At 45.7% G+C, this 20,033-nt stretch overlaps 1 long non-coding RNA gene and 1 other non-coding gene across 2 annotated transcripts; both read left to right on the plus strand.

Moving 5' to 3' along the window:
- The first annotated feature begins 247 nt into the window (after positions 1 to 247).
- On the plus strand, positions 248 to 7,718 carry LOC119961277. Its single transcript, XR_005459637.1, has 2 exons — positions 248 to 398; positions 7,479 to 7,718. It is a non-coding gene; the product is annotated as an uncharacterized LOC119961277 (long non-coding RNA).
- A 5,175-nt stretch (positions 7,719 to 12,893) lies between these two features.
- Positions 12,894 to 12,966, plus strand: trnav-uac. Its single transcript has one exon. It is a non-coding gene; the product is annotated as a tRNA-Val (tRNA).
- The last annotated feature ends 7,067 nt before the right edge of the window (positions 12,967 to 20,033 follow it).

The following is a 20,033-nucleotide window of genomic DNA, read 5'->3' on the forward strand; positions in this document are numbered from 1 at the left end:
ATGTTTTGCCTCCTGCGGGTTTGCAGCCTCTATAAAGACGGCGGCCGTTAACTCAGGCCTGTCACCGGGAGCGTCCCGCAGCTGTCGATGCAAACCCGGGCCCGGAAACATCTTCCTCCACCGGGTTTCAGTGAACCCTCCCGGCCGAGCCCAGCATCAGCACTGCGCATGCCCCAGCTCATAAGGCCCAAGGAGTGTTTGACGGCAGCTCGGAACCAATAGGAAGAGAGGGGTGGGCCTGGAGGTCCAAGTGGTTGCAGCGGGTCCTCCAACCAATCGGGGTGAATGAGGGGCGGGGCTACCCGCTCTCCAATGTGAGCTGGAGCATGCGCAGTACCGATGACAACTCAGGATTCAGGCGGTCGGGCGGAAATCGTTAGCCGATCAAATTCGGTTGGGTAAGTCATGAGGGAGGGATGGAGCCGGCGGGTGGGTAGGGAGGCTTCACAAACACTCCGTGTATAGCCTAAGCCCCGACGACGAAGCTCGGAAACAGCAGCTGAACCGACGAATGCTGCTCGGGCTTTTCCCCGAGACAGGCCCGGGTGGCCGTGCGCATGCGGAGGGAGCAAGAGCTTTGCTCCGCCTCCCATTCACTCTGATTGGTTGGAGGACCAGCCGGTCTTGTTCGGGTTTCCACCCCGCCCCCTTTTTCTATTGGTTCGAACCCGCCGTCAATCAGTCCCCGGTCATTGTGAGCTGGAGCAAACCCTTCACCATCATTGTCAGCTCCCTGGTTTGCAGCTGCGGAGCTTCTCCCTCCCTCCCGGAACAGGCCCAGGTTAACGGGCACCATCCTGCTTCACACACTGGAGGGTGGTTCACATCACAGGATGGGGGAGGGGTGGGATAATAAATAAGAGCTTACACTTTGCACTCAAATCAATGACGACTCTGATCTCTGGCAAGGAAGGAAACCCTGGTAGGTGGGCGGGGAGGATTCATAAACACCCGCTGGAGGCCCCAAACTCCCAATTCAGACCCATTGATTTTATTGTCAGTCTGCAGACAGGAGCTGGAGAACTGAACCCAGGCAGAGGAGAGGGAGGGAGAAAACTGGGAGTGAAGGAAATAAATGGTGCAGATGGTGAGATGGGTTTGAATTTTAGCCCAGGAAATGAAAATCGCTTGTCACAAGTAGGGTTCAATGAAGTTACTGTGAAAAGCCCCCTAGTCGCCACATTCCGGCGCCTGTCCTGGGAGGCTTGTACGGGAATCGAACCGTGCTGCTGGCCTGCTTGAAAAGCCAGCGATTTAGCTAAACCAGCCCTGACCAGAAAGAAAGTGTGAGTGTGTGGGACGGGGATTTACAGCTTTGGGGTAATGAGAGGAAAAAATGTTCCAGAGAAACTAGAATTGCCTGTTCAGAATTTACAGGGGGTTAGAATTGTAGAATTTGCACACAACAAACTGAACCCAACAGAAAGGTTTGTCTCTTTGTGAATTCTAACCTGCATTGACAGTGATGACTTTTGTAACATGAGAGATTACAGCTCTCAGGAACAATTAAATGGAGTGGGTCCTTTTTCTATCGACAACAATAAAGTAAGTAGTGACCTGCTATAAATCTTTTAAATTATCAGTAGTTTGGAGAGGGGCGATGTGAGAGAGTGACCATCAATAAACAACAAGTCATAAAAACAAGATAGCTACGAATAAATCCAAGGGGACAATACGGACTAAACTATTTATCACAGGTTCAGAATGTGCAACTCATTACCATGGAAAGGAGTTGAGGAAAGTGCTGAGATGTTTTCAAAAGGAAACGGGACAAGAACATGAGAGAAAATGGAATTGAAAATCAGCTGAAAGGCTGAGATTTGATCGGTGTGACAGTCGGAGATGTGTGCCGAGTATTGACAGCAGCAGAATCTGTGACAGAATGGCCTGTTTGTGATCTTATATATTCACAGTATTTCAATGTAATCTCCTTTTACAGAATATTTGCAGATGCAAACATCATGTCGAGATCTGACAGAGTCACTTGATTCATCAGGACCGGTCTTTCAACGTGGAAGGAAAAATGTTTGTCTGTTTTGTCTTTTGGAAATAATTTCAAAAATCAGTGTGATTGGAAAAGCATCGAGACACAGAGATCTAAGTAATTTCCACAGTTAGCTGGAACTGAGCTTTAACCAATCACATAGCATGAAACTAAATTGCAGCATTGACATCAGGGAGACACCGTACTCAGGCTTCAACTGATGATCCAAGTTGGAGAGACATAAGGACATTCGCACCAAAGGAGTCAAGAAGCAGCAATAGGACATTCAGCCCCGTGAACCTGTTCCACCATTTAATAACATCACGGTTGATCTGATAGTGACCTCAAATCTGCATCCCACCTGCACCTGATAACTTGTTGATAACCATGGAGAAACCATGGAAATGTGGGGACTGTGGGAAAGGATTCAATTACCCATCTGAATTGGAAACTCATCAACGTATTCACAGTGGGGAGAGGCCATTCACCTGCTCCGTGTGTGGGAAGGGATTCACTCGGTCATCATACCTCCTGAGACACCAACTTGTTCATACTGATCAGAGACCGTTTAAATGTGCTGACTGTGAGAAGAGCTTTAAAAGCAGAAATGATTTACTGACACATCAACGCACTCACACTGGGGAGAAACCATTCACCTGCTGCACGTGTGGGAAGGGATTCACTCTGTCATCCCACCGCCTGATACACCAACTTGTTCACACTGATCAGAGACCTTTTAAATGTGCTGACTGTGGAAAGAGCTTTAAAAGCAGAAAGGATTTACTGTTACATCAACGCACTCACACTGGGGAGAGGCCATTCACCTGTTTGGAATGTGGGAAGGGATTTAATGGTTCGTCAAACCTCCGGGCTCACCATCGGGTCCACTCTGACCAGAGACCGTTTAAATGTGCTGACTGAGAAGAGCTTTAAACGCAGAAAGCATTTACTGACACATCAACGCACTCACACTGGGGAGAGGCCATTCACCTGCTCCGTGTGTGGGAAGGGATTCACTCAGTCATCACTTCTCCTGACACACCAACTTGTTCATACTGATCAGAGACCTTTTAAATGTGCTGACTGTGAGAAGATTTTTAAAAGTAAAAAGAATTTACTGAGACACCAACGCACTCACACTGGGTAGAGGCCATTCACCTGCCCTGTGTGTGGGAAGGGATTCACTCGGTCATCATTCCTCCAGGGGCACCAACTTGTTCATTCTGATCAGAGACCTTTTAAATGTGCTGACTGTGGGAAGAGCTTTAAAAGTAAAATGAATTTACTGACACATCAACGCACTCACACTGGGGAGAAACCATTCACCTGCTCCGTGTGAGTGAAGAGATTCACATGTTCATCCCAGCTTCTGCAACACCAGCGAGTTCACACTGGACAGAGGCCGTACACTTGCCCCGTGTGTGACAAGAAATTTACTCTGTCACCCCAGCTGACTTCACACCAACTTGTTCAAACTGATCAGAACCTTTTAAATGTTCTGATTGTGAAAAGAGATTTAATAGTAAACCGAATCTGCTGAACCACCAGCAAGTTCACACTGAAACAGAATCATAGAATTTACAGTGCAGAAGGAGGACATTCAGCCCATCGAGTGCACCGGTGCCCTTGCAACGAGCACCTTACTTAAGCCCATACCTCCAACCTAACTCATAACCCCACCTAACCTTTTTGGACACGAATGGCAATTTAGCATGGCCAATCCACCTGACCTGGACTGTGGGGGGGAAACCGGAGCACCCGGAAGAAACCCACGCAGACACTGGGGACAACGCGCAGACTCCGCACAGACAGTGACCTAAGCCGGGAATCAAACCTGGGACCCTGGTGCTGTGAAGCAACAGTGCTAACCACTGTGCTGCTGCGTCGCCCATATGTGGGAGCGGTACTGGGGAGTGGCTGTTTAACTGCTCCGCGTGTGGGAGGAGATTCACTCAGTCAAACAACCTGCACAGACATCAGCAAGTTCACAGACAGCAGCAGAGTTTGGATTCAGCTATTGTTGCTGCTGTTAGTCACATCCGGGACTGAATGATGCCTGGACGTCTGTTTCCAGTGGGGCTCCACAGTTTCCGGGATATATCAGTGATTGAGACTGAAATGTACACACCAGGATTATACAAAACTTGCTGATGTATTTTAGACAATGAGGGAGAAAGCCATTGACTGGGTCAGGTGGACAGAAAAGTGGTGAATGGAAATTTAGATAATGAAATGAAATGAAAATCGCTTATTGTCACGAGTAGGCTTCAATGAAGTTACTGTGAAAAGCCCCTAGTCGCCACATCCCGGCGCCTGTCCGGGGAGGCTGGTACAGGAATCGAACCGTGCTGCTGGCCTGCTTGGTCTGCTTTAAAAGCCAGCGATTTAGCTGAGTGAGCTAAACCAGCCCCTGAGAGGTGAGGAACACACTTCAGTTAACTCCCGATAAAAATCTTCAGGTTAACGTGCCGGTGCACTGCAGCCTCAAGGTCCCAGGTTCGATCCCGGCTCTGGGTCACAGTCCGTGTGGAGTTTGCACATTCTCCCCGTCTTTGTGTGTGTTTCTCCCCCACAACCCAAAGATATGCAGGGTAGGTGGATTGGCCACGCTAAATTGCCCCTTAATTGGAAAAAATGAATTGGGTAATTCAATTTTTAAAAAATGTTTTAAAAAGGTTAATGTGCAGGTTCAGTCGGCAGTTAGGAAGGGAAATGCAATGTATTCATGTCGGGAGGGCTGGAAAACAAGACCAGGGATATACGTCCGAGGCTATATAGGGCTCTAATCAGACCCCATTTGGAGTACTAAGAGCAGTTTTGGGCCCCGTATCTAAGGAAGGATGTGTTGGCCTTGGAAAGGGTCCAGAGGAGGTTTACAAGAATGATCCCTGGAATGAAGAGCTTGTCATATGAGGAATGGTTGAGGACTCTGGGTCTGTACTCGATGGAGTTTCGAAGGATATGGGGGGATCTTATTAAAACTTACAGGATATTGCGAGGCCTGGGTAGAGTGGACATGGAGAAGATGTTTCCACTTGTAGGTAAAACTAGAAGCAGAGGGCACAATCTCAGACTAAATGGGCAATACTTTAAAACAGAGTAAGAAGTCTTACACACCAGGTTAAAGTCCAACAGGTTTGTTTCTACTCCCTAGCTTTCGGGGCACAATTCCTTCCTCAGGTGATGAGGAGAAATTAAAACAGATGAGGAGGAATTTCTTCAGCCGGAGGGTGGTGAATCTGTGGAAGTCTTTGCCACAGAAAGCCATGGAAGCCAAATCACTGAGTGTCTTTAAGATAGAGATAGATAGGTTCTTGATTAATAAGGGGTCATGGGGAGAAGGCAGGACAATGGAGATGAGAAAAATATCAGCCATGATTGAATGGTGGAGCAGATTCAAAGGGCCGAGTGGCCTAATTCTGCTCCTATGTCTTATGATGTGAAGAAAAACATTCTGTGCTGCATGTGGGATCATGAATGCACTGCTCGAAAATGTGGTGGAAGCAGATTCAATTGATGCCTTGAAAAGAGAATTGGACAACGGCCTGTTACTATTAGATCAGCCATGATCTTATTAAATGGTGGAGCAGACTGGGCTGAATAGCCAACTGTGTGAGTAAGCTGGGTGGGAGCGGTCTTTGATTATGCTGCCTGCTTTCTCAAGGCAGCAGGAGGTGTGGATAGAGTCAATGGATGGGAGGTAGGTTTGTGTGATGGACTGGGCTGTGTTCACTACTCTCTGAAGTTTCTTGCGGTCTTAGGCTGAGCAGTTGCCAAACCAGGCTGTGATGGAGCCAGAGAGGATGCTTTCTATGGTCCATCTGTAAAAGTTGGTAAGAGTCAGTATGGACATGCCAAATGTCCTTAGTTTCCTGAAGAAGTATAGGCGCTGTTGTGCTTTCTTGGTGGTAGCGTCGATATGGGTGGACCAGGACAGATTTTTGGTGATGGAAACCCTGTGCCCCAGTGCAGGAGAGGCTGGTTGTTGGGCAGTGTGAGCTGAACATACATGGCTGGATAAAGACTAAGGCAGATGTCAAGACCCTTGAAGTGAAAACAGGTCTGGAGGGAGTGGGTCAGTGAACCTGGGGAGTTGCATTTTGCATGAATCGTGAGTGTGACCCAGTCACATTTATGAACAGTAAACAAACCTATCACTGGTTTGATGAGATGATTTTCCGTGTCCCAGGTCTTGTAAATACTGTACATACTGTAGATCAGCCTGCTTACTGCCCATGTCTAAGTTATATGTTATAAGAATAATGTGCTTCTGTATTAGATAAAGTGTCCAAACCTCTCATTGTGCTTCATGCCCAGCATCTTGCCTAACTGTGGATCTTCTGTTTTGCTGACTCGGAAAAAGAATCTTCCTGTTTACTAATTGCTCTATGGCAGCTGTGTTACCCAGAATCCCCCGCGCTGCAGACATTTCCCTATCAGTGAGTGTACGAGGCCAGTGCGCAACTGCAGGGTGGGTGTGTGCTCTGAGCATGCTCAGTGTCAGTCATGGTGAGAGAGTGAGGAGGAGCTGGTTGAACACAACAGTGAGCTGTACCCCTGTGAAACAGGCATCTCCCAGTCTCTGTTTGACTCTCCTCCAGCTTCCTGTCATGGTTGAGTTGGACAAGGGACCCTCATCATTTGAACTGGAAAAGGCAATTGATTGCTGAGCAAGCTGTAAGGTGCCCGGCTGAACTGCTCACACACAGAAAGTCCCATCGACTGTCCCACCTTCCTGCCCTCCCCTTTTGGGCTGTGAGACTGGTCCATGGAACATGTGTGATGCAATAAAAACAGCAGTGACAGAGGAGACAGCATCAACTACAGGGACATCTCACTCCTTAGAGTCAGGGGGAGACCTTCACTTTACATAGATTACATAGAATTTACAGTGCAGAAGGAGGCCATTCGGCCCATCGAGTCTGCACCGGCTCTTGGGAAGAGCACCCTACCCCTACCAAGGTCAACACCTCCACCCTATCCCCATAACTCAGTAACCCCATCCAACACTAAGGGCAATTTTGGACACTAAGGGCAATTTATCATGGCCAATCCACCTAACCCGCACATCTTTGGACTTGGGTGATGTTTAAAAGATTCATCTACTTGCAGATTGAGTTTATCCAGAAGCACAGTGCGGTTTCTGTGCTGACAGATCTGCAGTGAACATGATCTTCTCCACACACCAGCAACAAGGGAAGAGAACAATTGGGATTTGATCTGGAGTCTGCTGAAATAGGGACGTTATTACTGAGTGAAAGTAAATCTTGAAGTATGAATTGCAATTCATTTGTACAATTGTAAAAGGCAGTGAAAAGTTAGATTCTCTGAAGTTAAACTTTAGCCTTAACGTTGTGCTTTGGATCTCACAAGCTTCGGAAGCTCCAGCATCTTTAACTTTTTTTGGTGGAAGAATGTTGAAGCTTTTGGTTCTCTGTGAAAACTGATTGTTTAACTTTTATTTTTCTTTCTTTTTATTTGAATCAATGGAAAGGTGCCTGAAGAAAGAGGGAAAAACACATTTGGGCAAAGCTGAGAAAAATGCCCAAAGAATTGAAGATTCCCGTACCAGCCTCCCCGGTCAGGCGCCGGAATGTGGCGACTAGGGGCTTTTCACAGTAACTTCATTGAAGCCTACTCGTGACAATAAGCGATTTTCATTTCAAGAAAAAAAGTTTAAAATGGTGTTTGGTTCTTCTTTTATCTGAAAATAAAGTTACACAAAGTCTACACAGTTGTGCGCATTTGAGAATATTTGTTCTAACACCTTTGGGGCAGAGAAGTTTTTTTTAAATTTAGATTAGCCAATTATTTATTTCCAATTAAGGGGCAATTTAGCATGGCCAATCCACCTACTCTGCACATTTTTGGGTTGTGGGGCGAAACCCACGCAGACACGGGGAGAACGTGCAAACTCCACACGGACAGTGACCCAGAGCCGGGATTGAACCTGGGTCCTCAGCGCCGTGAGGCGGTTGTGCTAACCACTAGGCCACCGTGCTTGGGGCAGAGAAGTTAACCCTTTCCACTGACAGCACGGTGACGATTTGAACTAAAGACTTTGCCTTTTTAAGATGTGGCGTCATCCCATTTGTTAACTTTCAAGACAAAGTGTTTGAGAACAGGAGAGATTGGAGTTATTTCCAAACTGATTACAAGTTCCTGTCCTTCAGTCTCTGATATACAAATATATTATGTGAATATTAAATTGGACAGTAATGTTACTCCAGCACCCCAATGGCTAAGACTGCTGCCTCACAGCGACAGGGACCTGGTACAATTCCAGCCTTGGGTGATTGCATGAAGTTTGCACATTCTCCCCGTGTCTGCGTGGATTTCCTCCGGGTGATCTGGTTTCCTGTCACAGCCCAAAGATGTGCAGGCTGGCTGGATTGGCCAAATTAAATTGCCCCTTAGTGTCCAAAGATGTGCAGGTTAGTTGGGGGAATCTCACTCAAAGCAGCACTGGGAAGGCCTTAGCTGGCTTCACACTTTAAACACTTCATCTGCTTGCAGGCCGAATGTAGCTGGAAGCACGGTGCGGTGTTTGTGTCGCAAGATTTACTCTGGACATGATCTGCTCCCTCTGACACATGCCTACCTCTTCACCTTACTTTCATCAATCTCAATAAACATTCGACACGATCAGCAGAGCAGGGACTATAAGATTTGGGGAAGATTGGCTGTCTGCTAAAGATCCCCTGTCTCATTCACTCCTTCCATGGCGAAATGCGCTGCACTGTACCGATTGATGATTCCACTTCTGATAGATTCTAAGTGAATAATTGAGTGAAAGAGGACCGTGTCCCACACCCAACTCTATTTGGCATCTTCTTCATACTAGATATCATAGAATTTACAGTACAGAAGGAGGCCATTCGGCCCATCGAGTCTGCACCAGCTCTTGGAAAGAGCACCCTACCCAAGGTCAACACCTCCACCCTATCCCCATAACCCAGTAACCCCACCCAACACTAAGGGCAATTTATCATGGCCAATCTACCTAACCCGCACATCTTTGGACTGTGGGAGGAAACCGGAGCACCCGGAGGAAACCCACGCACACGCGGGGAGGACGTGCAGACTCCGCACAGACAGTGACCCAAGCTGGAATCGAACCTGGGACCCTGGAGCTGTGAAGCAATTGTGCTATCCACAATGCTACCGTGCTGCCCTGCCATACTGATGATCTTCGCTGTCTCTGAAGGTATGAATGAAATGCACTTGCTCAGTCGGTCAGGCTGCAACTTCTGCAACCTTTCAGTCATCAAACCGGAGACAATCACAATACATCCTCATCAAATAATTCCTCTGCACAGAAAATTCGGTCATCCAAATAAAACATCATCCACAGAGACTCATGGACTGTTCCCCACCGCTTGTAACTTGTTCTTCCTTTTCATAAGCATGAGGAACAGTGGTCGTGGAACAAGGTGTTGCACTCTCGCCATGGTCACACTAAATAAGAGCCGGTGAGCCGATTATGCTGCCGAGTTTCCATGTTGAGGGACTGCCTTGATGTAGAATGTAATGCTGACATGGGGAAAGCAGATACGATATTTGTTTGACTCATTAAATATCCATGGAATATCATCAAGCTGACCCTTTGGAACAAGCAGATGGTTTATAAGCCATGATGTGGAGATGCCGGCGTTGGACTGGGGTGAGCACAGTAAGAAGTCTTACAACACCAGGTTAAAGTCCAACAGGTTTGTTTCAAACACGAGCTTTCGGAGCACGGCTCCTTCTTCAGGTGAATGGAAAGGCTTGTTCCAGAAATGTTTATATAGACACAGTCAGAGATGCCCCGGAATGCGAGCACCTGCAGGCAATCAAATCATCAAAGATGCAGAGAGAGAGGTGACTCCAGGTTAAAGAGGTGAATTGGGACAATTCACACCTCTTTAACCTGGAGTCACCTCTCTCTCTGCATCTTTGATGATTTGATTGCCTGCAGGTGCTCGCATTCCGGGGCATCTCTGACTGTGTCTATATAAACATTTCTGGAACAAGCCTTTCCATTCACCTGAAGAAGGAGCCGTGCTCCGAAAGCTCGTGTTTGAAACAAACCTGTTGGACTTTAACCTGGTGTTGTAAGACTTCTTACTATGGTTTATAAGGTCATGGTGAAATGGTTAACTAGATTCTCAGAATCTTGTTGTATGACTGTGAAACAAGAAACACTTACAGCTGTCAAAAAAAACAGCTCAACCAATTTCATCTTTGTTGTCCGCAGTGCATTGTGGATATTTACTGCCAGGACAAAATCAGAAATGCGGCAGTACTCTGAAAGACAGAGCTTCCAAGTCCCGTCAATACCATTAAAAAGGTGGTTTGCACGGTTATAGTATGGTCCCTAAATGGAAGATGGTCACATGTCCAAGGGGTTTCCACATCCCCGTGGCAAGTCCGATATCCCGCTTCAAGGATTCTTCTCAGCTTGACATAATGTCCCTAAACCTGAACATTGATCACCGCAATTGGGTGTCATCAGCTGCAACTGAAAAAATGGCGACACTTTTGGTGGGCTGGTGTGAACCACCAGGACCAGTGGCTTTAGCAGCTTTGGAATAGACACAAACCGAGAAAATGACAACCCGGAACGACAATTGGGAGCTTCATGTACAACACTTGTGTCAATACTAGTGGATGTATTTGCTACTGGAAATAGTAGGATGTCGTGATATTTGTGAAATGGAGTTGCACACAACATGTGTTTCACACAAACACACACGCAAGCACACACAAATTCTATCTCATAAACATATCCAGAGGAACCGATATACACACATGCCCATAAACGCACCCTGTCTCTCACTCACGCACTCTCTCTGTCTTCCACGCACACACCTTTTCCCTTTCAAATTAAAATCCCATGTTAACTTACTGAGGAGCTTCGGAGACAATGACCCCAACCATCTTCCGGGTTGTATAATGAACTAATAAACTCTCTCCAGCACCATGTTTATTAAGATGAATATAAAATTTCCCTTGGACTCCATACAGCGCCCAGGTAAACATTCGTCTATTTAACAAAGATGAACAAAAATGTGTGACCAGGAATTGAGCCGCTTTGTTCTGGTGCTGATCTCAATGTGGGAGAATCAGCCTCCAACACCTGCAGTGAGTTACACCTTAAATCCTGGCACCTCCAGCAGAAGGCGATGTGATATATTTGTGGAAATGGTTTATTGTCACATCAGCATCATGGACCACACCTGACAACGACATTTTCACAGTAACTGCAATTGCAATATTGGGCCAGCAGGTGGCACTTAAATCGAGATGTCTTACATTACATGAAACAGACATAGTATCCCCGGCCCAAGCATAACCCTACATAAGGTCAGAAGTGGGGATGATCACTGATCATTACCCAATGTTCTGCACCATATTCGACTCCTCAAATACTGAAGCAGTCTGTCTTCATATGCAGCAAGACTTGGACAACATACAGACTAGGGCTGACAAGTGTCAAAAAGCGAGATTCTAACCATCTCACCTTGATTTTTGAATGACACTACCGTCATTGAATCCCCCACTATCAACATCCTAGGGATTAGCATTGGTGAAAAACTGATCTGGGAGAACCATTTAAATAATATGGCTACAAGAGCAGGTCAGTGGCTGGAAATTCTGCGATGAGTAACTCACCCTGACTTCCCAAACCCTATAACATTATATGTAAGGCAGGTCATGAGTTTGATTGAATATTCCCTATTTGTCTGAAGTGTGCTCCTCAAGCAAAATTTGAGAATCTCGACGCCTCCCGGGACAAAGCGGCCGGCTCAAGGAACACCCCATCCACCAGCGGAAACATTCACTCCCTGCATCACGGGTGGATAATTCTAGCAGCGTGAGCGATATACAAGAATCTACTGCAACAACTTCTTACTTCGATAGCACCTTCCAAACCCACGAACTCAGCCATCTAAAAGGACCAGACCCAGCAGATGCACTGTAACAGCAGGACCTGCAAGTTCGCCGCCAAGCCACACACCATTCTGATGAGAACTATGTCTCTGTTCCTTCACTGTCCCTGGTTAAAATCCTGGAACTCCCTTTCTATCAGCTCTGTGGGTGTACTTACTCAGTATCGAATGCAAAGTTCAATAAGAGTGCTCAGCACCTCATTCTCAAGGTCAATTGGGAATTGGCATTAAATGCTGCCATTATTGGTGACGCCAAGATCCCATTAAAACATTTAAAACAGGTAATAACCCAGCTTACATTCACCCAGACCCCGCCTATTTTTACGTTGCACTCGGCCGTGTCTCTATCACATTGCAACAGGCCCTGTCTCAGTTTTCTTGCACTCGGCTGAATATCAGTTGTTAATATACCAGCCCACACCCTGTTTATATTAAACATCGTTAATTATGACGCACTGACCCATGTCTCGGTTAGTCTGGCAAGAAACACGTCACAATGGTTACAGAATTAGAACGTTTATCTGTGCATCGTAAACTGGAACAACATTATGTTTGCATCACGTGTTTCGGTCTCAGTTATTACTCTACTAGATAGGTAGATTCTAATAAACTCAATCCTGCTTTAGTTAATGCTGCACATGTCCATGCCGCTGTTTATGTAACACTATAAACTTCTGCCTCTGATATTCTTGTATTGTACGATATCCTTCTTATTCCTGCATTGCCCATGTCTCAGTTTGTATCAGTCAATACTCCGCCAGACCAGAACTCAGTTTAGAATGCACGAGACCCTGTCTCTGCTTATGCTATCGGCGGGACGGTGGCACAGTGGTTAGCACTGTTGTCTCAAAGCGCCAGGGTTCATTTCCTGACTGCCTGTTTGGAGTTTGCACTTTCTCCCTTTGTCTGAGCGTGTTTCCTTCCATAGTTCAAAGATGTGCAGGTTAGGTGCATTGGCCGTTGTATATTGGCCAGCTGTTTCTGTAGTGTAGTGGTTATCACATTCGCTTTACACACGAATGGTCCCCGGTTCGAAACCGGGCATAAACATCTGGTGCTTCCAGTTTAGTCTGTTGCTAAATATTACCTCAATCTCGTAACTGGTCTTCATCATCGAGGAATAGCAAAAAACTGGAACTGCTGTGGGCCAGTGGCGCAATGGATATCACGTCTGACTATGAATCAGGAGATTCCAGGTTCGACTCTTGGCTGGCTCCTAGTTTCGGCGTCCCCTTTAGTTCAGTGGGTTGGACAGCTGGTTCCCGATGCAGAGCACAGTGAGCAGGGCATCATCAATTGATGATCATCAATTCACATATCAGCTGTGGCTACTTAGAGAACAGTACGGTAGCATTGATAGCCCAATTGCTTCACAGCTCCAGGGTCCCAGGTTCGATTTCGGCTTGGGTCACTATCTGTGTGGAGTCTGCACATCCTCCCCGTGTCTGCGTGGCTTTCCTCCGGGTGCTCCGGTTCCTCTCAAAGTCTAAAGTCGGGCAGGTTAGGTGGCTTGGCCATGATAAATTGCCCTTAGTGTCCAAAATTGCCCTTAGTGTTGGGTGGGGTTACTGGGATAGGGTGGAGGTGTTGACCGTGTAGGGTGCTCTTTCCAAGAGCCGGTGCAGACTCGATGGGCTGAGTGGCCGCCTTCTGCACTGTAACTTCTATGATAATCTTAGTGTCCCTTAGTGTCCAGGGATGATCAGTGCACCATCTGATTGTATCCAGTGTTATTTCCGAGGTCAGTGCAGACTCTATGGGCCTTCTAACCTGCAGGGATTCTATATTTGACCCTGAATCTGCCTATTATTTTCCGAGATCTGATGACGTTTATTAATGCACTAGATGCTGCTTCTGTTTGAATTGTGGGCGCATTATTCCACATGTCTTTGAGATGGAAACAATAATGTTTTGGACAAAGAATCGGTATCTGGCAATAACACGAAACGGGAGTTATAGTGTATACAGTGTATACAGTGTATGCAGCATTTGATATCCATTTTCAGTGCAGTTAGCAGAATTAGATTTCATATATCACTTCTTTGCTAGTGCACAAGGCAGATTTCTACCGCAGAGAACTGTATGAGTAGGAGGATGCAGAGTATTGTGTTCCCATGTGATTGTAATTCTCGGATGTCTCGAGTATGGAAGGTACTGTTGAAGATGTCTTGGCGAGTTGCTGCAGTGCATCCCGTTGATGTTAAACAATGCAGCCGCTGTGAAGGGATACATGATGCTTTATGGTCCTTTTCATAGATAGAATTCACAGTGCAGAAGGCGCTGTGAAGCAACTGTGCTAACCACTGTGCTGCCGTGTTGGCACATGGACTGGGTAGGTTGGTTGTCCACATGTTAAAGGAGATGAACGGATGCCCAGGGACAGAAAGAAGGGAGATTGCCTGTGACATGGATACAGATTGCAGATTGTCCTGAGTCGGCAGGGGAAATTGGACTGGTTGAAAGAAATGGGAAGATGGGGAAAGGACGATAATAATTGGGCAAAATAATTTGGAAAATAAACTGAAAAAACGGTGAGATAAAAGAATCAAACTACAATTTAATGTTTTAAAAAACGATAGGAGACGAGAATTCTAATGATTGAATGAATGGGATATTACATCAATGTATCTGTAGAGGAAATCTGGTTCCCTCAGTGCATCAGCTCAGCGACAAGCTGCATTCAACGCTTAGGGAGTAGCCGTAGAATCAATCTGCAGCAGCAGACGCCTCACACAGGAGCAGAGAGGAATCATTCAGGAGGCTGCCACATGGCAGAATCTAGTCACCCCCACCCCTTCCCCATCCACACACACGCCACCATCACCACCTGGGATACTGACGACACCCCTCGGCAATGGGTTGTGAGAGACACAGAGCGAGTACTGGTGGATCGGCTTCTCTAAACTGGGCAGAAACATGTTTGACTGAGAGCTTGCTGCTGGACCAGGGAAATGTGCAGCTCACAACGACCGGCCTCACACCGCAGCAGGTTATAGAGTTTGGGGGTTAGAGAAGCCCTGTTCGAATATGTTTCTCTGCTATGTCTGCTGGTCGGATTGGATTCATCAGTTTGTTTTCTCAGCCCATGCTGGATACAATTAGATGACAGTTTGATGGGAGCTGATGTGGTTTCCTCTCCCTTGTGTGACTGAGTGGCTGACAGCTCCGCTGCTCATTGTGGCTGCAGCTGCCCGCGATCCTCCACATGCTTCAACAGATTGCAGTTTCCACCTACAGTTTTTGTACAGGGATGCTGCTGCTTTTTATCACTGTGTCCCAGAAAGCGCAGTAATATACGGCAGTGTCAGTCAGCTAAGCCTCGATATACTTAAACTGATGAATTTCATCGAGGTCTGAAGATCCACAGAGAAACGATCTTCAGCAAAATCTGCTTTATATTCAGCACCATTAGAATATTTCCTGATTATATATGTGGGCTGTGTGTCTGGGTGCTGTCGGTACCAGAGTAAGCTATAGCTGCTCGATGCAGTATCATAGGTACAGTTTAAAGTCACCCTTCCTCCTTCTGTCTCAACGTCCGAGGAAAACGGCTGAGTGACAGAATCTCCGTGACTCAGATCTGAAAGAAAATCAAAACCGATCAGATATGATAATCGGCTGTTCAAATGTTATTTCATACCATGCTGAATACACAATGGAAACCATGAAAAATGTTAGTTCCAAAATTACCTGTTAGAAGAGCTCCCCACAGAAGCCAGAGGCTAAGTGGCCGCATTGTTGCTGCGCGCTCTGTGAAACGGGAGTTGGAAACTTGAAGACAGCCGATCTGATCCCCGCCCTGAATAATCTGCTGCCTTGTTTCCGGATGTTCTCATCTCACTTCCTTCTGTCGCCAATGAACCGGGAAGGTGGTTAGCTGTCCTTCCGTGTCTAGGTGTACGGATCAAACCTATGCCGACAATGTGACCCGGAAGCAGAGGCATTTTCCTGTTTTTAATAGCCTTTTTTCAGAATTCCATTCACGTTATTATTCGGATAGTAGTAACAGTTACTCCAGTCAGATCTCACTCATGGTTCAGTTGACAACTTTATTTTCTCCTTCAATGTTTTTAAACGCCGCTGTCAGGAATCAGGCATATTTACACGTGAATCATCGTATCATAGAATCCAGACAGTGCAGAAGGAGACCATTCGTACCATCAATTCTGGACCCTCTGAAAGAGAACTTCACCCAACAAGGTAATGTGGGTCATTTTGAACGGTCACATCGATGTGATTTAGGGCGCCTGTTCAAGGAATAACCGGATATTGTCTCATGACAGTTGTTATGTGACCATACTGGGCCAACATTTATTGCCATTATCAGTTATGTGTCAAACACATATCTATGGGGAGCAGGTATGGATGACATATTTCCTTCTCTAAAGGGAATTAGTGACAACGGTTAATGGTTTTCATTATACATTTCTATCCCACATTTTTATTGAATTTCAATTTCACCAGCTGCCGTGGTGGAATTCAATTCACCACGTCCTCCCCAGTTAAAGAACAGAGACATATTTCCAAGTCAGGATGCTGTGCGACCTAAAGGCAGACCTCCACATGGCAATCTTCACATGTATATGTTGCCCTTGTCTTTCGAGCTGGTAGAGCTGGCAACGTTTGAAGGTATTCCCAAAGGTGTCTTTGTAATTTGCTGCGGTGAATATTGCAGATGGCGCGCCCTGCTGCCAATGCGCACTGGTGGGTGATGTGAGTGAATGTTTCAGATGATGGATGAAGCGCAAATCAATGAGTCTTATCTTAGATGGTGTGAAGCTACTTGAGTATTATTGAAATGGCGCTATTCCAGTCAAGTGGGGAGAATTCAATCACATGACTGGTATGTTTCCTATCGATGTTGGGCAGACTATGGAGATTGGAAATTAGTTCCTCGCCCCAAAATTCGCATTGTTTTGCCTGCTGTTCCAACTCCGTATTTATGTGATGGATCCAGTTAATGTTTCTGGTCAATGGCAACCTCCAGGGTATTTATGATCGAGGACACAGTACCAAGGGTCGCTGGGTGTATTTGCTCTCGTTTGAGATTGACGTTGCATGCTACTTTTGTGGCATAGATATTAGCTGCCACTTATAATCCTGATGCTGAATGTGTCCAGGCCTTTCTCTATGTGAGGCTCAAATGCTTCAATAATTCTGGGGACTGTAGCGAGACGGATGACATTGAAGCATCCAAATAACGTCCACAAAGAGCCGGAGATAAATGTGTGTCTGAATGCACTGATACAGAGACCGAGATAAATAGCAGGAGTTTGTTAAAATGTAACAACAATCAAACAGGAAGACTATTTCTCTGTCAGAGTAGCCGATAAACCCATGCCGTGCCGTGGGATTGGGATTGACATATTTCTGTATAGCCATGTGGACAGTGAGAAGGTAGGTTGAACATTGCTTAATTTAGATACAGTGCAACACATGAACAGAGAGACGAGAGATGGGTTGACTGGCACAGATGTAGAACTCAGATTTTACGGTATCACTGAGACACATGGATCAGGGTTAGTGGAATGCAGGTTGTCGAAAACACGATGATTGGATGAGCAAAATCATTGAAACAGAGGCTAAAAACAGAGAGATGGCAGAAAGAAACATTACAGATTGAAATCAAAGAATTCTCATGTGAAATAAGATAGTTCAATGTATACAATCGAAGGGATACTTGACCAAATCAATGGTGCTGGCGATTGCGGCTTCCCTCAGCGGAGAGACTATCTGCGACTCAATGGTTAATTGCAATCGTCATGGAGCAGGCAGTAGTCCCAGAACCATCGGCACAGTCCTCTCACAGGCCCAACAAGGAGGCATGTGGGAAAATGGGTATGGAGTGGAGAAATACATTTATTTCTTTGTGTTTTGTTGCGATCTGGGATGTGGCCCTTATGGTGATGGAGAAGATGACACTAAAGCAAATTTAAAAGTTGATTATCAGTTCAAAAGAAGAATCCTGGGCTGTTAGGAGTGGGTTAGATGTTTCCAGATCTAAAAGGCGGTTGAAATTTCGCTTTCTAATAGGCAAACCTACTATAAACCAAATCCTCTCACCGGATCCGAGCTTTCTGTATTTCGGGTCACTTAATGCCTTTCCCACACCATTGTTTCTCAGTCCCTTCGAAGAACGAGCAAGGGCAGGGTAGTCACAGACATCTATAGATTCAACTGTCGCTCTATCACTTGCGGAGACAGCTGAGGGTAACATGTACAATTTTGTCAGTTTGAATCTCATTGTCACCGGCCACTGCGTCCATTTGCTGCTGTCGCTCTGACAAGACCACGTAATCAGAGAAATTGCTGCCGCATTTCCATTTCTGTGGTTGGGTGGATCAGCAGTGCAGTGACATTTCTGCGCCAACAGTACCTTTCCTGCACTCAATAGTGTCTGACTCATGAACAATCGTGGGGAGCCATTCCACCACACTCCTCATCACTATCTCAAATCACTGTGTCTTTCCGATATGATAAAGCTCCCGCGCGCTGCAACTGAGAAATGACCATATCTGATGACAAGTAGCGATGTAGCATCTCAGACAAAAGAGGCAACCTCCAAGAACGCATAAACTTCCCCATTAACGACAATGGCAGAATCACCCTAACTCTGGTGCTCACATTTGTAAATTGTGATTAACACCATTATCAGCAAGCCAAAGCGAAACCTCAGCATGTTTACTTTAGTCATGCTAATGTCAAAACATACTGGGCATCTACCTTAATGAACATCTATCATAATGTGCGTCAAACATAACGGGCATCCATCATTCTTGATACTAATGGCATATTGTGCAGCTGCATGACCGAAATAGTTTAATAGAGGTAATTAAGCAGGTGACTGTCAAACAGCTGGACAGTGGCCCAGGCCACGGCCAGTAGTTCACCCGATGCAGTAACAAAGGAATGTCCGCAAGTACAATCATCAATAATTTGTTGATAAACGGGGAATTGAGCCCTCCTAATGCTGTGGAACCTGTGCATAACGGTCGTGTGATCCGGTACCAGTTAGGTTGAAAGCAATTGAAACTCAGTTGGTCAGAATGTGGGGATTGTTGCTGTTTATTTTGCACCAAATAAAGGATCGAATTAGCGAGGGGGTGACTGAATTTCCATTTAATGTGATTAAGCGTTTATTCTTGTTGACTGTTGACATAGGCATTGACATTGACCATAGGCACCTGCACAGCTCATCCTCACACAATTGGACAACGGGAAATCCCGAATAGACAAACTTCCTCTCTGATTTCAATCAGCATCTCATTAATGTGCAAGTACTCATTATTTCCGCCAGAGGACGCCGTCCTCACATGTTCCTCCGAGACTCAGTTCAAACGTTTCACCCGTTAATGGAAATATATAGATTTGTAAATCCAATTCAGAACGTCGTTGCTTTAGTGCGTTTCAAAAATGTATTTTACAACTCACACGGATGTGGTCCGACATTCATGTTAAAATACAGCTTAATGTGTATCTTATCATACTCAAGGATTGAAAACAGTTCGGGCTTGAGGTTTTGATAGCTTCCTGAAGATGCTTTTCAAGCAAATAGAGATCGTAATTATTGACATTTGGAATGAAGTCACGTTCGTGGAGATCGGCTATAATCCAATAAACATGTATTCCCATCTAATTTGCCAGCATGCCCCATGTGATTCAGTTTAGCAGATTCGAACGGTCGGTCCTGATTGTTTTTCAGGCAGACATTAATGTTTTTTAAATCAGATTAAAGAAGCAGGAGCCAATATAGCCGTCCGTGAACTTACCAAAGGTAGGGTAATGCTGATCAGGTCTTCTCCAATAGCCAAAAAATTGATTCTACTAGACAAAGATTTTCAGTTGATTTCCTTCACTCTCAGTATCAAGTTAATGTTACTGACGTGGGGTGAAATGTACTTAAACTGATGGTGCGATTCACAAGGTGAAAGTATCATTTCAGTCTCTTTGCGAATCTGTCCTGAAAGCTGTTTTTTTCTGTGACAGTCAGTATTTCTCCAGAATTAAGCACTGGAGAAAATCCATCTCAAAGTATAGACAGTTCAGAGGGAACATGGTTGCATGTAAACAGTGGAATTGTGTTCATACTTCCAGTCACACGTCCGGCAGTAGCATCA

Source organism: Scyliorhinus canicula, unplaced genomic scaffold (assembly GCF_902713615.1).
Source record: "Scyliorhinus canicula unplaced genomic scaffold, sScyCan1.1, whole genome shotgun sequence".
Classification (NCBI taxonomy): domain Eukaryota; kingdom Metazoa; phylum Chordata; class Chondrichthyes; order Carcharhiniformes; family Scyliorhinidae; genus Scyliorhinus; species Scyliorhinus canicula.